Source organism: Sinocyclocheilus rhinocerous, unplaced genomic scaffold (genome assembly GCF_001515625.1).
Source record: "Sinocyclocheilus rhinocerous isolate Xijiao unplaced genomic scaffold, SAMN03320098_v1.1 scaffold2975, whole genome shotgun sequence".
NCBI classification, from domain to species: domain Eukaryota; kingdom Metazoa; phylum Chordata; class Actinopteri; order Cypriniformes; family Cyprinidae; genus Sinocyclocheilus; species Sinocyclocheilus rhinocerous.
In genome coordinates this window covers 150,360-164,570 of record NW_015647017.1, presented here as the reverse complement: position 1 = coordinate 164,570, position 14,211 = coordinate 150,360, and the positions used below count along the sequence as shown (strand labels likewise).

Here is a 14,211-nt window from a genome sequence, read left to right as displayed (position 1 = left end):
CGGAAGAACTGATGAAGGCACGGTTTGATCTTCGGCTGACCAATCAGCAGAAAGGGGCGTTTAATTCCCGCCCACATGTAGAAATCGAATATTCAAGCTGTTTATTAATTTTTCTACCCATGAACGAAAAACGTAAATTTAAGCTCAATTCTCGTTTTTTGTTTTTTGGAAAAAAACAAAAAAACGAAAAAGGAACCGTTTTCTCATTTTTCTACTTTCAATATTAAATCAAAAAACGAATGATCGAATGATACACGGATTCATATGTCTACCAATCAATGGTTGAGAGTCTGTCAATGAAGATTTGTTTTGTTTGTTGATGTGATGATGTAGTTATTATATTTAAGGGTTATTTTCCAACATTAATTTAAGTGACCAGTATTTTCGAACTAAACATTTAAAACACGCACACACACATACACATATAGGCCTACATACTGTATGTATCTTGTAAAACGAAGCGATAACAGTTTTTTTTTTTTTCATTGTCAATGGGGACCAATGTTGTTTTGGACACCACTGACTTTCATTATATGCATAAAAACAGTTAAAACATTGTTCAAAACATCTTTAGTATTCCACAGAAGAACAAAAAGCTCTATAAGTTTGGAAAGGCTGAGTAAATGATGACAGAACTTACATTTTTGGGTGAACTATCCCCTTAAGGCGTCAAATAGCCATGACAGTCTGACAAGTGCATCTGGAGACCTAAAGACCAAGATGCCTTTCCTAGATTCTCAAAGTTGAGGTATTTGGTATATACAGCATGATCTAGTGGTTTAGTTAATGGATCAGCAATCGGGCTGTAGAAGGATTAGATTTCAGGTGAGTTTCATTGCAGTTAGGGCTGCACGATGCGCGTTAAATATCGCATGCGATTTATCGTGCAGCCCTAATTGCAGTCATGCCCTTGAACTGGGTACTAGGTTATAGGGCTGAACGATTAATTGCATTTGCGATAATATCGCGATATGAAAAAACACGATTTTTCAATCGCAGAGGCTGCGATTACACTCGGTCACGTGACACGCCAGAGTAAAGAGGTGTGTTCCACTTGAAGATCGATCGGTGTAGCCTTTGACATCAAAGTACAGCGAGAGAAAGCATAAAATGTCATTCATATCAATTCATGCATCACCTAATTTCATGGTAACATATAAGCCTGGCCTACAGAAAAGGACATTTATGTTTAATCTATCTAATAGTGTGTTGGTCATACTATACAATGATTTATAGCTCATAAAGAGCTTTAAAAAATAATTGCATATTAAATCGCAATCGCAATATTGGTAAAAAAAATCGCAATTAGATTATTTTCCAAAATCGTTCAGCCCTACTTATGTCATACACCTTCCCTATCACAGAATGACATGTTGGCCTCCCCTAATACTCACAAGAAATGATGGTGGTATTGTGGGGGAATTAGTAAACTTGATGTTGACAAAAATGAACAAGCTTTTGAGGTTTAATTGTTTTAAAGAAATCAAAGAATCTCTGGTCTACCTACGTTGATGGACTTATAAATTAAAGAGTTTGACTCTAACAGATGTGCACTGAGCTATTTACCTTGATTACTTCATTAATTGTAGCATCTTTACTAAATGAAATGCATACACAACTCTGTGTTGCTCCAAATCACATAAAAGCTCTAACTACCTTTACCTGACCAACCTAAAAAGAAACTTAAATGGTTAGTTCACCTAATGAAAAAAAAAAAAAAAAAAAAAAACCTAAAATAAAATAAATAAATAAAAATTAGATTATTCAGGAATTAATTTTCTGTCATCATTTACTCACCCTCATGTTCTTCCAAACCCGTAAGATGTTTGTTCATTTTCGAAACACACAAAATATATTTTTAATTCATTCTCAGGTGTCAAGAATGTGTGGTTGAGGTTAATTTTTGGGTGAACTATATAGCTTTAAGCTTTACATAATCTGATTTCAAAATATTAAGCATTATAACAGGGGATAATGGACAAAATGGCACAAGAAGTTATGGAATTTTAGCTAATCCCAAGACTTTTGACCAGCCGGTTCTAGGCTTGAAGATTCAAATTACACACTACTTCTGTTTGCTTCACTGATAATAGAAAATCAATGAGAAGTAAAGCTGAATCTCAGATATTTGATTTTACTTCCTTGGCATATGTAAACACTTTGGCTCTGTGATGCTATCAGTGCATTCTGCTGTTTGTGGGGCTATCTGTTTGTCAGGCCAGTGGAAGACAGAAGACAAGGTGAGTGGCACATAAATTCTACACTTCAGCTTTAAGAGCTGACTTGTGAAGCACTTGCACCTAAAATTGCACAACAAATAAAGAGTATGAATAAAGAATCAAAGCCTTATAAGGCAACTCAACTGAACTCTGCGAAGGTACTTTCTTATGTTCATCAGACCTGGTGTTTTATCAGTCAGTTCCAGTTGTGAACTAATAGTAGGACATGAGTTCTGCCCTTCTGGATGACTTTTCTATGCCTGTTTAAAAAATACCCATAATTGAACTCCATGTGAGCAGTCTTTCGGTAATGGAACATCACATTTGACTATTTAAACTTAAGTCATATTATAACATTATCAAAATATGTGTCTTTATGTTTTCTGCAGGCATTGTGTCACTCATCTCTCTGGCCGTGCTATCATATGAACGCTACTGTACAATGATGGGCTCCACGGAGGCTGATGCCACCAACTACAAAAAGGTGGCCGGTGGGATGGTGATATCCTGGGTCTACTCTTTAATTTGGACTCTGCCCCCGCTATTTGGTTGGAGCCGCTATGGCCCAGAAGGTCCTGGGTCCACATGCTCTGTAGACTGGACAACCAAGACAGCCAATAACATCTCTTACATCATTTGCCTCTTTATTTTTTGCCTGATTGTCCCCTTCCTGGTCATTGCCTTCTGCTATGGTAGGCTGCTGCATGCCATTAAACAGGTAAGTGAAACACTGTCCACTGTCATTGGTTATCTGAAATCAGTTTTTCTACTAAAATTTTTGCATGTGCCCTTGGTAGTTCAGTATTTGATTAAGGTTAGGATATCTGATATTTAGCAGCTGCACTGTAGGGAGCATCCTGGGGTTATGTTCCTTGTGCAAGGGCACAATGCTGGTAGGGGATCTCAATAACATTCTAGTTCTGGTTGCCAGCCAAGATCCCTAAAGGAAAAGTTCACCCCAAAATGAACGAAAAAAAAAAAATTTTTATTCACCCTTCACGTTGTTTTGAACATGTATTTTTAGTAGAATACAAAAGTAGAGTATTGAAGAGTCTTCACACATCTCTTTTCACATCCAAGCTCCAAAACACAAAAATAACTTAATTCTTTTTGCATTGGTGCTCAACAATTTATCAAAAATTTATTTAAAAATTGAGCAAATCACTTCGGTTGTCACATGTCTCTTAATTGAAATTGGGCCAGTTTGAATATACCAAATGAAAAAAGGACATTTGAGAACTGCAGCAGATGGGAAGATTTTCATTAAATGACAATGTGAATATCACTCTGTTCTTCATATAGTGGTTTCATTGTTTCACATAAGGTATTTCAGCTTGGAAACAATAAAATAACTTGCTTCGACTTGGAATATTGCTGGCCCATCACAACCTACAGAGGATAATCACCCAATATAGGTATTACATATAACACAAACTACTGTCTGCTGTGTTCAGGCACGTGGTGTATCTTTACTGGTGTATTGGGCTTAGTCCTTTATATAAGTGAGCGTACCTGGCTCAAAGGAGTGTATTTGCCTTTACTGTGTGTGAGAGCTTTCTATTTTGAATATTGTTTGAATATTGCTTGGTTGCATTTTATTTTGCGATTTCACTGGAATGGTGAACGCTTGGATAAAAGATGAGAAATTAAGTGCAAATTGTGTGTGCTGACCACCGACCAACTGAGAAAAGGATAATAATGTAACAGATGTATTTTTAACTGCTGGTAAGATTAATGAAACAACCTATTCTAACTTACTGCAGTCACTATTTTCAGCACACATGAAGAAAGATAGTATAATCACAGACCGACAGCTGAGATAAAAATGTTAGTACTGAAGTCCCCCTTAAAAAGTTATGACATTTTTATAAAATCAGGGGTGTAAAACAGAGTCCTGTAAGACAGAAAACTGTGATCTGCAGAATTTAGAACCACCCTCAATAAATCACACCTGATCAAGCTAATCAGTGTCGTCCAGGTTACTAGAAATATCCAGGCAGGTGTGTTGGAACAGGATGAAGCTGAACTCTGCGTGACGTTTGTCCTCTTAGGGGGTGTTTACACAACACCGTTTTCAGTTAAAGATGGAAACCTTTTTATGCGTTTAGGTTTTTGAAAACAATATCGTTATTGTCTCCATGTAAACGCTGAAAACGCAAATTTGGGAAAATGGTGACATTATGCGTTTGCGTATTATGTGTTCAGTCGATATGAAAGTGTATGTGCATAGGCACGTAGTGTTTCTTTACAAAGTGACATTATTTGATTGTGTTTGTCTACTGGTTTTACATGTACAGTATTGAGTGAACACATCACAGCCTGGACACAATTCTGTGTTCTTTTTAAAAGTGTGTTTCTTCCATCTGACAATCAGGAATGCATATTGAGAGGTATCCTTGACCGTGTTCAGGCACCTGATGAGCCTTTTCCAACATTTGTAGCGCATCTATCGAGCACATTCAAATGTTAAAGTCTCCACCAACAGAAAAATATCAAATTTAACTGATTTGTAAACATGCATTAGAGTGATACAGAGTCTCGATTTATGGTACAGAGATCACGTCAGTCATCGTCCTACTGATGCGGGCGCATGAGCTCCATTCTGTTCTTGGCCCAAACAGCCGCAATGAGCTACCACTACCAATGAAGGGACAAGCATGCAAGAAAGCAAGAAATGTACTGCTTTAAATGTTCTAAACCTGACTTCACATCCCGAAATTGTCCAAACTGCAGCTTTGTGCCACAAGCAAATGTATTCACAGGTGTTGCAAAGCAGAACATTCAAACAGGAAATGGAACACCAGGTCGTAGTCAGAGTAGCGAGAACCAAAGCAATAACAACAGGGGAGAGCAGGAAGATAATTTTGACCAGCAGAAGGGAAACTTCAGGGGAGGGAGGACATTTCACAGGGGTAATCCTCCCTCCAGAAGATAAATATGCCCCAACATTCTCCACATTCTGTCCACACTTGAGCCACTCTTCCTGGGTCATGTGGAAGACCCGTCTTCTTCTTCATTCTGGAATACTCCATTCATTGTCAAAGTAAACCTCTACAACAAAGCAGTTGACATAGCTCTTAATACAGGCGCTTCCCTCTCCGCAATTCAGACTAATATTATTTCTGGCATTCTAGAAAACTCTGAAAAAGTGCACCCTTGGTTATCGCCCCAATTCAATTAGCTAACAGAGCAACTTGCATCCCAACCGGCATCATTTGGCTGAATATTGGATTCAAGGAGAAACGTTTTTACCATAGATTTGTTATTATCCCTGATCTCGCTTCACCACTTATCTTAGGCATGGATTTCATGTTAAGAGCTGCAGTCAACATTCATATTTCATCCAGGACTGTAACCTTATGTGACACCATTGCGCCAGAACCATGTGAGCTGGCAAGTGAATGGATGGAGATGCCAGGAGTAGGGAGCTTCATGTTCATGGATGTCCAAAGGGTCATGAACACCGTCCTCGCTGGCCTGATTTATAAATGCTGTGCAGTGTACTTGGACGACATCGTAATAGCTTCACCGACCTTTGAACAACACCTTGAAGACCTTTGGGAGGTTCTCTTGAGACTACAGACAGCAGGTCTCTCTCTAAAGCTGAGCAAATGTCAGTTCTGTCTAAGAGAGCTCATATTCCTTGGCTACCGTGTTACACCAGGGGGTATATCCCCAGACCCAGCAAAAGTAAAGGCGGTGACCGAGTTCAGAACGCCAAAGGATGTCAGAGTCCTTGGCCTTACAGGTTATTATCGACGCTTCATACCTGGCTATGCGAGTAAAGCAGAACCACTTTTCCGTCTTACCAGGAAAGAAACACCATTCTGCTGGGATGAAAGTTGCCAGGCTGCTATGGATTTCTTGACAAAATGTCTCACATCAGCGCCAATCTTGTGTTTTCCAAATTTCACACGGCCATTCTTCATACACACAGACGCTTGCGTCCTGGGACTTGGGGCAGCCCTAATGCAAAAAGATGACATGGGACGAGATGTTGTTGTGGCTTTTGCAAGCAGAACTCTACACAAAGCTGAGAAACGCTACTCAACACCTGAAAAGGAATGTTTAGGAGTGATTTTGGCTCTGGAGTACTTTAGACCCTATGTAGAGGGCCTCCATGTTACGGTCTATACAGACCATAATAGCCTGAGATGGCTGATGAAAGGCCCAAACCCTTCAGGACGTCTAGCGAGATGGTCCTTACGCCTGCAGGACTTTGATTTTAGTATTGTGCATAAGCCAGGTGTTCAAAACAAGGTCCCAGATGCTTTGTCCCGCAACCCAATTCAATGCTAGGCTACCCCAATAGGCATTCTGCCAGATTATGCAATCATTGGGGAGATGGATCTCCGTAGCCTGTCTTCAGTCGTGCTGACAGACAAAGCATATTTGAGGCAACTACAGGAAAATGACCCAGTGGACAGTGATCTTTTATGTACCCTTAAGAGTGCTGGAAAAGAGGATGTGGATGAAAAGTATGTCATTCAAGACGGTTTGCTCTATGTCAGAGACCCCAAAGTGACTTGTGGACTACATCCAATGAAACAGCTAAAATTGTATACACCTACCTCCATCAGAGGTACTTTGTTAAAATATTACCATGACCACCCTACTGCCGGCCACCTCGGAATTACCAAAACATTGACGAGGCTAAAGTTTAGGTTCTTCTGGACAAAATTGCAGAGGATGTGAAGAGATATGTTACTTTATGTTCCGTGTGTCAGTTGACAAAGCCAAGTCAAAAGAAACCAGCGGGTCTGGTGATTCCAATTAAACCACAAAAGCCTTGGGAATACACTGGAGTAGACTTTGTGGGCCCTCTCCCTCGGACTCAGAATGGAAATGTGTACATTCTTGTATTCGTCGACTACTCAAAATGGGTAGAAATAAATGTTTCTGCAAGTAAATTCCTGAGCGAAATCTTTGCCAGACACGGTGCACCAACTTACCTGATTTCAGACCGTGGCACGCCATTTGAGAGTAACCTCTTTGAGTATGTGGTGGCCGCCCTGGGTACAGAACACAGGTTGACTACGGCGTGTCACCCACAGACAAACGCTATTGAATGGGTGAACCGTACCTTGAAAACAGCCATTCGTGGGGGACAAACACAACTCATGGGACAGATACATACCTCAGATATGGTTCGCTCTGCTTACTGCACCACATGAGAGTACAGGCCTGTCTCTGTCAATTATGTTATATGGACGAGAGCTTGAGACTCCACTTGATTTGGTCACACAACTGAATGTTGATGGAATGGATGTGATATACCCGGAGAACTTAAAAACTTCCATACAAGACGCTCATGATCATGCCAGAGTAGCTCTAGAGCAGGGTTCCTCAATAGGCGGTATCTATTGTTGCTTTCACTATGGCTATAAAGATACGCAAAATAATATTCAAACTCACATTAGACACTTTTAACACTGAATAAAGCACATAATCATTACCTGAGATTATCACTGTCATATTTTGTATGTTGTTCCTGCTGCGAAGTAGCAGAAAATAAAAACCGTTCCTAAAATAGAATCCCATGGCGCTTATTGTCACGTGTCGCTGTTGCGGGTGGTTAGGACAAAAACTACATGGAAAAGACACTTTTTATCGCATCGTGTCTGGTTGGGACACACGGTGTTACAGTTTGAAGTTCTTCTGTATCTAAATGCAAAAATGTTCACAATTGAATGAATAAAACAGACTACTGGGGAACAAATCTGAATATTCATCTTGTGACCATCTTGTGATTATTTTAACAAAAGCAACAATAATATAATAATTGTAATAATAATAACAATTATATATATATATATATATACATATATATATATAGGTCAGTGGCCCTTGTCCCATATCATACACATACGTTTTAAGTTAAGTAAGGGAAGATGAAACAATGGTGTTAATTTTCACTTATGGCAGACATGGAGATCCAGATTTTTTGTTTGTTCATTTGTTTTTAATATTCAACAGGCAACGTTCTTCTGTATCTAAATGCAAAAATGTTCACAATTGTTTGAATAAAACAGACTACTGGGGAACAAATCTGAATATTCATCTTGTGACCATCTTGTGATTATTTTAAGGCCCTTGTCCCATATCATACACATACGTTTTAAGTTAAGTAAGGGAAGATGAAACAATGGTGTTAATTTTCACTTGTTGTTTATTGACAAATGTTCAAGGTTTGATGTTTTTGAAAAATAATTTTTAAAAAAGTGTTCCATATGTGGGTGTTGCACACAGTTGTTTTGTTTTATTGAACTTAAGTGCAAAGTACGGACTTTTAGGACTGTACTGTTTGTGATTATTTTGTTTTTTTTCTCACCCTGTAAAAGCTTTTCGACTGTGACATGTATGTATGGTTATTGAGTGAAACAGGAATGCTCCTTGGTTGTGTATGGCTGGGGTCAGCCTTTATTTGACAGGGGGGAATCTGTAACAAGTAGAATTAGGTACTGCTCCTTTAAGGCGGAACGCACTCTCTTATTCCCTCACTGATAAGTGAGCAGTCGATATGTATGTATGTATATATATATGTATATATATATATATATATATTTTTTTTTTTGGGGTGTATTTACTTTGGATATAAATTTGTTTTCAAGCCATCCCATAGGTTTACTGATCTACCTGTCCCTTTATTGTCTTTTGTTGTCACTTTGTAGATTCTTTTAAATGGCCTGTCCAGCTTAATGAAAGCTCCTGTAGTCATTAGCATTCACTTTACCACATTACCATCTTAAACGCTGGTGTCATTTTCTCACAGATGAAGATGGTCTGACTACATACAGCGCATGCAGAAATAACATTTCAAGATTCCTGCAGCTACAGGCAAAATGCCGCTCCTTGGTATTTTATTTATTAATTTACATATGTCTGGACTCTGTAGAAATGTAGAAAATGTAAGAGTTTCCTCCCACATTGCAGAGAGCACACTAATAAAGCAGACTAGCTGGTAGTGTTCAATTTCCAATTTAATAAAGCATTTTTGCTTTGTATGTTGCAGCGAGAGCAAAATCAATTAATTTGCTTTATATTAGACAACTAATACGCTGGCTTATTAAAGATGAATAATCAATTATGGAAGATGCTGGAGGTGGAAGAAGTCCTGATGATAGACTGAACTGAGTTATGAGCTCAGGACTACTGAGCCTCTCTTTCAGCATACAATTTTGTAAATGTGACCTTTGGGAATTAGATGCTCTCTCTGAATGACCATTTTTTTTATAGTCGCAAAACAAGACGATTTGCTAAACTTGTCATTAGTAAGCTTCTTGGAGAAGTTGGTTAACTATTATAAAAGTTTGCACACTACTTGATCTCTTTCTCTTCCTTTCTTTCATCTCAAGCGGTGAAAGTTGATGATCTTCAACTTTATATATCTTATAACTTTTTACATCTTAAAAAATTTATGTTTTAGTAGATGGAGGGACTCTTAGATTTTTATTGCTGCCTCTTATAGGCAACTGAAATACAAGCTCTAAATCAATGATCATAGAACCCTCTCAATCAGCAATTTTAAGCCTGTAATCTGTTTACATAACTGTTTAATTAACATAACATCCCCCTCACAATGACATATTTTCATATGATGTGTACACCAGTGCAAGATCTGGGAAATAAGGTTGTCCAACGGCCAGATGAGTTTCAATCCCTCCACTCCAGCAACTCACATGAAATGTGATTCGCAAACGACAACTATCCAATAATCCAATCAATTCCCAACAAAAACAAGTCATGCTCTTGTTTGGGAAGAAACATTTCTTGCAATTTCTGGTTCATGCCGACTTTAATGTTGTCACTAAATTTACTACGAGTAAAGCGAGGGATGTGGACCCACGACCTATGACTAGTGGGAATGTGTCCCCTGGGCTTTTAAAGTGGACAGATGGCTTTACAGTTTTATATAATTTATAAAGGAAAATATTTGACTTGATTTATTGTATTTTATACCCTAAACTTGTCCATCAAGATACATTTAATAGCTGTTTATTTTTGTGATCAGATCTACAAATATTTTTTTAATGGTCAGACTCAGGAAAATTTCTTAACATGAGACTCAGGAAAAATATTTTCATTAATATGTTTCCTGAGAAGTTGGATGTCTATGATGAATAGAAGTTTGCTTCTTGTACTGTATAATATTTACATCTTAATTCAGTTCTGGCTTATGTTCTCTTTGTTGACTCTTATTTTGACACCATCTCAATCACTGTTTTCATGCATATTTTATGATTATAGCCACAGAGGTCTAGTAGCTGTTAAAGCATGTTTTCTAAACCATCAACTTGATTAGGGATGTAACGATTAACCGCGAGCCGGTTGAAAATCGATTCAAATATGTGACGATTCAAATCGGTTGAGATGCCAAACAAATCACGATTCAATTAGGGGTAGGAGTTTATATGAATGTATTAATATGCATGTGCTATATTAGTATATTATTATAGTGTTATATTTCAATTTCACAAAGAAACGTGCAGCATTTTGTCCAAGCAAAAATAAAAGGACACATTTAATTTATAATTTGTCTTAAATCTCATTTAAAAAAAAATTGTGAATCAAATCGAATCGTGAAATCAAAATCGTGAATCGAATCGTGAGTTGAGTGAATCGTTACATCCCTAAACTTGACATTTTCAACAGCATTTAAAATAATATTTTAAAATAATCTCCAATGCTGTATATTTGTGTAGGCACTAGCAGCTGCCTAATGTCCTGATTCATGTGCCACATCAACAAATGCCTTCAAAAATCAGTTTAATTGTGAATTTGTTAATGTAACTTCTAATAATTTGACTATGTAGTTAGAATAAAGTTGACGTTGAACTTGTAAGATTTCCATTCTACATTACAACCCAACCACACAGCTGCATTTCATATATTAGCATGCACATTTTTCAATTCAAACATTTTAGTCCTATGTCTGGGATGTTTTTAACACTATATCACAATGTACAATAAATCATCAAGGCATTTCATATAGAATTGATTTAAGAGGTTATCAAACCACCATATCTATTTACACCTGTGCTGCATTGCAAGTAGATTTCACATATACCTGTAATTACAAAGATAAAGATAATTCCTTTGTTATTTGGAATAGTTTAAAGGTTTTGTAATCTTTATTTATTTAGTTAGTTTCTCTCTCTCTCTCTCTCTCTTGTTTTAGAATATTACACAAAAATGTCCCTACTACCTGACAGATATCACTGATATCACAAAATCACACCTGTCCCTGTGGCAGCCCATGGCCCTGTAAACAGCAATATAGAGTCAAGATGTGTTTGGATTTGCTGACATTAGATTTGTTTTTAAAGAGTATGGTTTTGCAGTAAGGGTGTGTGTTTGAAGTTAGCAAGTTGGGTTAATTCACCTAAAGCACTTTTAATATCAACAGAAAGCTCTTTATAGATTATTGATTTCTGCCAACATGAAAAAACCAGTCATGTCATGGTGTGACAGACAGTTGTCAAAGTGAGTTTGATTCACAAGCGTCACTGTATAAGTTGTGTAACAAGATATATTTAGAATGGAACCACAGAATGTTATATGTCCTTCATGCTACTCATCATAATATAGCAAAAAATGCTCAATAAACAGGGGTGCACATAAGTGGTGTGCATGCACGACCAAAATAAAAAATGTGCTTTGTAAATATGTTCATACCACTCATTTGTGTACCGACATGGTTGACATGCAGCTATTAATGCACAATCACCATTTTAGACTGTAATAGTGTATACGATTTCCATTTAAACTGAAAGCATAAATCTAGGCTATGCACCGGTTTCACAGCAAAATGCAAAACTTACATTCCATTCACTGACGCGCTTCACTCAGCAGCGCTAAAGCCGACAGAGCATATACTTACTTGCCAGTAACCTGCAAAAATAAAAGCTTGGTGATTTTAGGTTTGAAAACAAAGAAATTCATAAAAAAGGTAAAAAAAAAAGTAGAAGTAAAAAGAAAATGTAAATATTAGCATTGTATTTTAAGTGTACTATAAAATAATTGTCTTTTTAATACTCACTTTTTATTTTAAAATATAATAGTATAGTAAAGGCTAAATAAATAAAGCACATTAAAATTATTATTAATGGGTCACACTATGTGCAGTGTGAGCATCAAACCAAGTACTCTCACAGACTGAAAAATTTTTGTGTACCCCTGTCAATAAACCCTCTACCAATTTCTCACATCACTTGTGTTACATTACACAACTTTATAAGGTGTACCAAAACAGCTAACCTGAAGGCATGTGTGAGAAAAGGGGCATCTAGAGATATGCACTTGTCAGAGGAGGCTGGGGATGTGAATTGTTATAATTCCTAATGTAGAAAATTATGCTGTGATCTGATTGGTTGACTGAGTCCTGATAAGAACACCTGTGGTCTCTTACTAATCAAGCCTCAGTCTCAATGTGTGAGAAGCAGTCTCTTTACTCATACATGGCCTGTGTGGAATTGTTGTGTGGTTGACAATGTAAGTTCTTTTGATTTATGTGTAATGTGATTTGTTTATATTGAAGTATTTAGTATCTTTGATATTTATCTAAGCCAGTTGAAGTTGATTTAGACTTTATGTATGATTTGAGCTAATATGTTTGTGTCTATACTAATTGTTTCTATTTTGCTTATGGGTTATCAGAAACCAACAATTGCCAGCACTTGTAACCATGGAAATGTCTACTCCTACCTGTTGAGAAAATAAAAGGGAAATGACTGAGTCCTGATAAGAACACCTGTGGTCTCTTACTAATCAAGCCTCAGTCTCAATGAGTTTGTGTGTGAGAAGCAGTCTCTTTACTCATACATGGCCTGTGTGGAATTTGTTGTGTTGTTGACAATGTAAGTTCCTTTGATTTATGTGTAAATCACATAAACCAAAGCCAGTTGAAGTTGATTTAGACTTTATGTATGATTTGAGCTAATATGTTTGTGTCTATACTAATTGTTTCTATTTTGCTTATGGGTTATCAGAAACCAACAATTGCCAGCACTTGTAACCATGGAAATGTCTACTCCTACCTGTTGAGAAAATAAAATGGAAACATGAGATTGATGACTGAATGAGTTTTAATGGACTCACCATTCCGGTAGCAATAGCCAAACCAGCCTAAAATTCCTTCCAATTTTTTACATGGTCCTTCGAGCCGGAGAGGCTGCTAGAATGGATACTGAGGATGACTGTGTGAGACCTAAACGCTCAACAAGGATTGTAAAGCCCCCAAGATGGCATCAAGATTATGTGATGGCTCAGTCAGATCCTTCGATTCATCCAAGTGGACAACTGTCACAAGAGCCAGAGGACTTGAGTCAGCAGGTTACATCACAAGGAGCTTCCATTACTGCAACCCAAAATGAGGTGAAGTCTATGTCTGAGGAGATTAAGCCGATAAAGGGAATGTTGTTGGATATGGGACAAATGATGAAGGATATGCAAAGAAAAAAAAGGTCTTTATCTTCTACTAGCTCTGAATGCAGTTCTAACGAAGAGTCCTCTGTTTCAACTCAACTGAACCAACAAAATGAGGTAAACCCCGGAGATTCTATTGTGGATGAGTTGAGTGAATGTATACGGCAACATCATATTAAGCAGGGAAATGTGTTTCCTACATCACCAAAGCTTGGTGGAAAAATTACTCTGCCTACATCCCAGGATATGCCATCTGTCTCTTCAATGCCTATTTCTACTGCACCTACCACTACAGGGGGGCTATTGGAGACACAATATCTGCAGCCTTCTAATTCAGGTGTAACTATTAGACCATCCGATCCTTCCTCAGAAAACCTCAGGCCACAATCTGCACTGAATTCAAATGTAATGAGTGCAAGCTTGACACAGCAACGTAATGGTCTTCCATGGCTATCTTCAGTCAGTCATCATCAAATGAATCCCAGTTATTACCCCACTGATCATGATCATCAAGTAGGAAGGGATCAAAGCCTTTTGCCTCCTGATCAAATGAAGGGAAATGCATTTT

At 37.6% G+C, this 14,211-nt stretch overlaps 1 pseudogene; it reads left to right on the top strand.

Moving 5' to 3' along the window:
* Positions 1-2,915, top strand: part of LOC107708264 (opsin-3-like) — a 7,538-nt pseudogene extending 4,623 nt beyond the window's left edge.
* Positions 2,916-14,211: the final 11,296 nt, after the last annotated feature.